We start from the raw sequence: 6875 nt of genomic DNA, 5'->3' as shown, positions 1-6875 counted from the left end.
GAACCACAGGCGATTGTTACTACCCTAGTTTGAATATGTTGCTTAGAGCTTTCGATTATTAGTAGGACTCGTCCATCGAAAGTATCTTTCGTTCCTGCAGCTTCGAAGTAGCTGTCGTGTTTCATCCATTCGTTACGTTTCTTCAGCGTCGAAGGATCTTTCGTATTTCATCCAAATAGAAGAACCACAACACATTAGAGTCTCTTAATTCGCAGCAACGAAACTGCATATTCTGAGTTCATCAATTTGCTATCCGAGAATCATGCAGTCTAGAAGTGTTTCACCACACGGCTTGCTGGAAACCTTTCGTCTTTGGAGCGTCGGAAGGGACACCACCCGTGAGGCGGAATTGGCTCCACTTCGCCAGCCTCCTGGATCCCCAAGCAAGGACGAAGATCAGGAGATTCTCTTGCAGCAATCCCACAAATTCGTGTTTGAAGCATCGGACGTAGCTCCATCTCCGAAAGAAGAGGATGACCCCGCAACACTCCATCCCTGCAGCTCCAATTACCTATCCTTGGAGCCCAACCTGCCCGCATCCCGCTTCCAGCCACGTAAATATTGTCTGTATTTCGTCAGTAGCGCCCTCGTCGTTGCCTCCCTCGTTGCCACCATCAACTACTTGGGCTTCAAAATCCGTCTTTACTGTAAAGAATTCCGGTCTCTTCTGGCTGCGCCTTGGCTCCTCCTCGTTCTCGCTTGCGAGTGTGCTTATTTCTTCAGTACCCTCATCGCTGCTGTTGATTACCTGTTGCCGCCGTCCATCCGCCCAAATCTTGCGATGCCCAACGACGACAATTGCTGCCCTGATCTCCCAACTGTGCACATTTTACTCCCGTGCTGCAAGGAACCAACTCAAGTGCCCAAGGAAAGCATTCGAGCTGCTTTGGCCTTGAACTATCCTGCAGACCGCTTCAAGGTTCTCGTGCTGGATGATGGTGGCGATGACGAGCTCAGAGCTTTCAGTTAGGTTTTGCAGGTTGAGAGCGGGAGTGAGCAGGTCGTTTACTTGCGACGAAAAAAGGTAAGCCCCGATGAATTCCATATGGATCCTCGTCGCTCTATTGCATTGACTCTCTCGTTGAATCATCCGGCGATTTTTGCAGATCCCAGGCGTCCCTCATAACTTCAAGTGCGGGAATTTGAACTACGGATTACAGCATTCGGATGCTGATTACGTTGTCATGATGGATGCGGATATGATTCTCCACCCCTCCTTTCTGCGAAGGTTAATGCCCCACATTATCAATTCTCCCGATGTGGCTTTCGTTCAAGTGCCACAAGCTTTTTACAATCTGCCGGTCGGAGATCCCTTAAACGACGCTTGCATGTTCGGCTACGACAGAGTCATGGTACACAGAGATAGCTTGGCTTGTGCATCATGCGTTGGCACGGGTGCGCTGTTCAGGCGCAAAAATCTGGATGAAATTGGTGGATTTCAGCCACAATCCATTACCGAGGACACCACGACTTCTTTCATGCTGTTTAATCATGGGTACAGGTCTGTATATCTGAATGAGAAGCTACAGATTGGATTGACGCCATGGACATTCGAGGGGTATGTGAAGCAGCGGCAAAGATGGGGGCGAGGAGCAATCCAGCAGTTTGCAACGACATGGAAGAGCATGCTTGGGAAAGGAAGCAAGCTCCATTTTGTGCTGAAAGTGTTTTACTTTTGGCACACTGGATACTATTATCTGTCGATAGCGAACGTGATTCTTGCGTTTATCCTCATGAGCGCTCTAGCATTCCGTCTCAATTTAACAGTTGGAGATGCTGTCGAAAACCGAACTCTGATCGGACATCTCGCTTTGTCGTTGGTGATTTGGAGGGTTGCATGGTATGTGCTGTGGTCGGATGTCCCTCTGGCAATTCAAAGCCGCAACCGAGATGAATCGCATTTCTGGTGGATGACCCCTTTCTTCTTCAAGATGGTAGTACAAGCCGCTTTGGATTACAGCAGCACATTCAATTTCGTTCCTACGAGCAGCATCGACCGCCGTGTTGCATCTACTGCCAAATTACATCAGCCTGCCTTTTTGAAGCAAATCTACCAGCTGAAGCACGTGATCGCGCATCTGGTGTTTATTGTGCTTGTGTTGGTTATAGTAAGCGCGCGGATGGGAATTGTTGTCACCAGGTAAATGTTCGAGCAATATTCGTTGCATTGATCATTGTCGATCGCAATTTCTATCCTAACTGGCCTTGGGAAGGCGAAAGATCGTAATCATCCTTCAATTAAAGCTTCAGTTTGTGTATCTCTCTGTGTAGCTATGGATTGAGCGATTGCAAGGAGACGTTCTTCGTGCTGGCCTTATCAGTTTTCCTGCTCACGGTTTGCGCACACATGCTTGTGCCGGTGACATACATATTGTGTCCAACCAGTTTCAAGCCAGAGCAGCGCCGGTCCCTGCTACGTTACGACGGAGGTGGAGTGCCAACGTTCACGGAAGCAGATTGTTTACCCAAGTGGCACTGGTCGCTGTGGTTCTACGAGCTCGTTTCTTACGCGACCTTTGCGTTCTGGAGTGCGGTTGTGTGGTTGACGTATTCAGGCGGAGATGTACGATGGTGCAAGCAAGGCTCTTTCTGATGGTTTTACGGCCTGGATTACGGTTGTCTTTCTGATGGTTTTACGGTCTGGATTACAAGTGTAAATCTCACGACGTTTCGATTTCATATTATTGTTGGCCAGTAGAGATACCCGACGTTTGGTGGTAGCTAAGGGCGAGTATCTTCCCTCGTAGTTATTTCTACGTTGAGCTTGGGCCTCGGTATAAATTTAGGAGGGTTTAGTTTGTCCTATGCCGAGCTATCCACCGCGCGAGTCGTTGGAAAAGGTGCCGAGCTATCCACCGCGCGAGTCGTTGGACAATATATCGACAGTCGGGGAGCAACTTTACACTTAAATTATAATGACACTCCAAAAGATAGGGCCTTAGTGGGATCCTCACCTTGTTTGTTAATACCATCACGATCGTATCAAATTGTGGTGATTTTATAGTCTCCAAAAGCATAGCAATATATTGATCTCATTTTCTCACCTATAGCAAACATCTCCTCCAAAATAGATTTAAACTTCTCGATGTACTCATAAAGAGAATTAGTAACCTTATAATCTAAATTAAAAAGAGAATTTCGAAGATGAAGCGCTTCTTGAGTACGTTTTTCCTAAATAATCCCACACCTCGTGGGAGTGCCCCAAACTTTTAGCGTCCATCAATACTGAACCTTTGGAAGCATATAGGATTAATTCTCAAGCATCCCACTCTGTATTCTGCTTTTATCCATGCGTGATAAATATCATCGACTCAAATTAGATATCCATTTTCATCAATTGGTTGAACAAGATGCTGACTTTTTCCTTCAACAATGTCTAAAAGTTTCTCTCTTTGAAGTACCTTTGTCTTCCATGCACAATCTTTGTCCCTTGAAACACATACAAAGTTTGTGTCCTAGACCTTTGAAAGTGATGGTGTGTTGCTCTTCCATTGAGATATAATTTCCTTGTATGAAGCTCCACAAACAAGTCCACAATTAGTAAAGAGATGATTGTGCAATATATAGAATAAGTTGTCTTAGTGACTTGTTGGATTGGCTCCTTAGTATAAATGCTCTTTAAAGATAAGCTTTAAAAATAGTCTCTTTGACTAAATCCTTTGCGCCACATGTTGAAGAAAAGAGACTCTGATTCGAGACTCCGATTCGCAATTCACCCTAAGGATTTGTAATAGAATTTGCAATAGTCCTCTAAGGAACTCTCGGTGAGAATGACTACCGTTGTTCCCAGATGTGCAGGCCCTTGGTTGATCATGGTTCTTATTGTGAAAATAGCAAGAAGTTGAAGGAGAATGAAACGTGGACTCGTCCACATCCACTACTGTGTACATCCTCAACCGTGCACCAAATTCTGCAATCGGCCTCACAACACCATACACCCTCTGGCATGTATGCTACATTTATTCGTACGAATAAAGTATGTTATTCGTACGAATAGCAAGTTATTCGTACGAATAGCTTATTCATATGAATAAAATGGGAAAAAACGCTTGTATCGTTTTAAATCGTAAAAAATGAGTTTTTTTGGAATTTAAAAAAAATGTGCGAATTAATGCAACTGTGGTGCAAATACCTAGGTGGGATAAGCCTTTTTATGTGAATCCATCAGTGGCAGTAAATTCTTTTGGGGCAATACTTTTATAGCAATGCAATGGCAGCATGTACATGAAACCTTTTTATTATGCAAGTCATTGAAGGATGTACTAGAGAGGAGTTATGAGAATAAGCAGACCAAACGATGTCAAGCTTGGTCATTGCATGTCGTAGATTTTGCCACCATCACTTGCCTAAACAATCTTTTATTCTTACCACTTATAATATTTTGCCTCAATTATTAAACAATGTTAGCCTACCTAAATGAATGATGAAGTGGATCATTGAGTAGTAGGAATTTGAATTTTCCTTCCTGGTGAAAGCTTCCACAAGAGAAAGTCTTGCTAACATACTTACCAATCATGAAGGCCCAATCCATGTAAGGCAAATGAAATCACAAGAGGAAAGTAATGAGGACTCGAACAAGCACTTAGATGGAGCTTTTGTTATGATTTTTTATGGCTCTTTTCACAAGACTCATAACAAGTCTCATTGCTGTATTGTATTGTATGATCCCAATGAGAAGAAGGTTAGACAATGGTGTGTGTCCTTGAATGAAAATTCATATAATAAGGCTAAATACGTGACCCTTGAAAAGGGGTTGGTTTTTGTACTATAAATGGTAATCAAAAGAATGAAGGTGGTGTTTGATTCTGTACTTGTGGTGAGCCTAGTTTTGGGCATTCGACAAAGCAAGAATGTGGCATTAAAGAATCCTTACAACAAGGTAAAGAGATTGCTTAGTAACTTTGAAACTTCAAAAAGAATGAGAAGGCTCATGCTATGACGAAACACAATGTTTCTTGTGTTTTTGTCATCAAGTTTAACTCTACTTTGTATCTGTGGTAGGGAGACATTGGAAAGACAAGAGAACTTATTATTAATAGGAGAGTTGTCAAAAAACTTAGAGAAATCATGAAAGTACGCTTTCATAAAAAGAGCAACTAGGTATACCACCTTGATTGGTGATTCTCCATTAATGAAAGGATTTGATATTATATTGAAGAGAGTTCCTTCGAAAGAGGAAACTTGTAGGATATTGGAGGAAAATCATGAAGGTGCATGAGGTGGTAACCTTGCTCTAAAGAACAATTTAAGATAAAATTGTATGATAATATTGACAAGTTATAGTTGTGGAGATCCCTACTATGAAGGTGCAATTTAATAACAATATGGACATGCTACAACAAAGAGCCTTGTATTTATAGGGGCTACAGCTAGACTGCTTACAATCTCATGAGCATACACTCAGATGGTAGAGAAGAGCAAAGCCATTGCTAATGAAATAGAGGAAGAGAAAGGTATCAACTTTCAAGGAAGGTGATCTCATGCTTTGTTACAACAATCGGCTAGACAACACTTTTGAAACAAATTGTTAAATTGTTTGGGAGGGGTCTTTTATGGTAGTTAAGAAGTTTTACAATGGAACATATTAGCTAGCCGACTTGGATGGAAAAGTTATCAATGAGGGTGAATGGCTATCACTTGAAGAAATGCATTGATCGACTAAGTGCTATTGTGCAAGATGAAGTACATGGGAAAGTGGAGAAAGAATGCTTAGAGACACCAAATGAAGTTTATGATCTAACATCAATCCTCATTTCAATTGATGGACATAAATGTCCTAGCAATTGGGGAGGGAAAAATATTATGGGCCTATTTCTGGGGCACAAAAAATCACTATACATATTGTACATGTATATCTCACATCCAAAAGCACCAATAGGTGGGTCAAATTAGCATTGCTAAGCAGACTTGTGTCAGCTGGTATCAATTCGCTCTAGGCATGGAAGCTAGGAAGTAACAATACAGAGGAACCTTTAAGACGCTAGAGCTTTTGATTTTTCTTTTGCAAGTAGGCTTTGCACAAAGTTGTGCAAGCAAGCTATGGAGAAGGGGATACAAATTTCTTGCAAGATTGATGGGGTGTAAATTGAGGACATTGTGAAAGGTTTTGTGGGATAGTTATCCAAATTGATTGGAAGATATATTTCTATCTAATACTATGAGGTCTCTCTATTATTGTTTGTGTTTTTTCTTCGGAGTATGGCACAGTGTGTATTATTCTATTAATGCTCTGGTTCCCTCACCTGACTAACTCAGAAATGCTCGGTTTACAACCCAACCCGATGTTGTACTCAATGAATATGCTCGGTCTTGTAGTAAGGTGAACGTGCTCAGGTACAAAACAACTGCCAAAATATAAAACACTCAGAGGTTGGGGCTAGCTATTGTCGGAGAACCGTGTGATGACGGGAGAATACTGAGTCGTGAACACACTTAAACACCTAGACAATGAGAGTATATACAACAAAATTGAATAGAATAGAAAATCAATCGATCATTCACTTCTATTGAATCAAAATCTCTTGGTTACAACCAAGCCACCTCGGGTTGTAGTGAATACTACCTATCCTAGTGAACTCAGGTGAGACGAAGAGAACTCGGCACACTCCTCTCTTGTTCGGCCCTCTTCCTGTTACAATTATATCACTACCTAAAGAAACACCTTCCAAAAGGGTATGCACTCAGTGTACCAATCTCCATTTACTGATTGGTTGTGTCGCCATAATCAACTGCACCTTCGCTACAAAATTGGTACTCGACTGACTCCACAGCTTCTAACTGAGGTCAATACTCACTGAGTATGCATGATTGCTAGCCTAAACATTAGGCTAACATCTCGCCTCAACTACCCTTGGCCATGTCCTCACAAACTAGCA

The 6875-nt window shown here is 42.2% G+C and overlaps 1 pseudogene; it reads left to right on the top strand.

Annotated features, from left to right (window-relative positions):
- Positions 1-262: 262 nt before the first annotated feature.
- LOC147906192 (uncharacterized) lies at positions 263-2593 on the top strand (annotated as a pseudogene).
- Positions 2594-6875: the final 4282 nt, after the last annotated feature.

The sequence above is a fragment of the Dipteris shenzhenensis genome, chromosome 1 (assembly GCF_047967505.1).
Source record: "Dipteris shenzhenensis isolate YYH24624 ecotype China chromosome 1, Dip_SZ_1.0, whole genome shotgun sequence".
In the NCBI taxonomy this organism is placed as follows: Eukaryota; Viridiplantae; Streptophyta; class Polypodiopsida; order Gleicheniales; family Dipteridaceae; genus Dipteris; species Dipteris shenzhenensis.
This window is presented reverse-complemented; position numbering and strand designations above follow the sequence as displayed.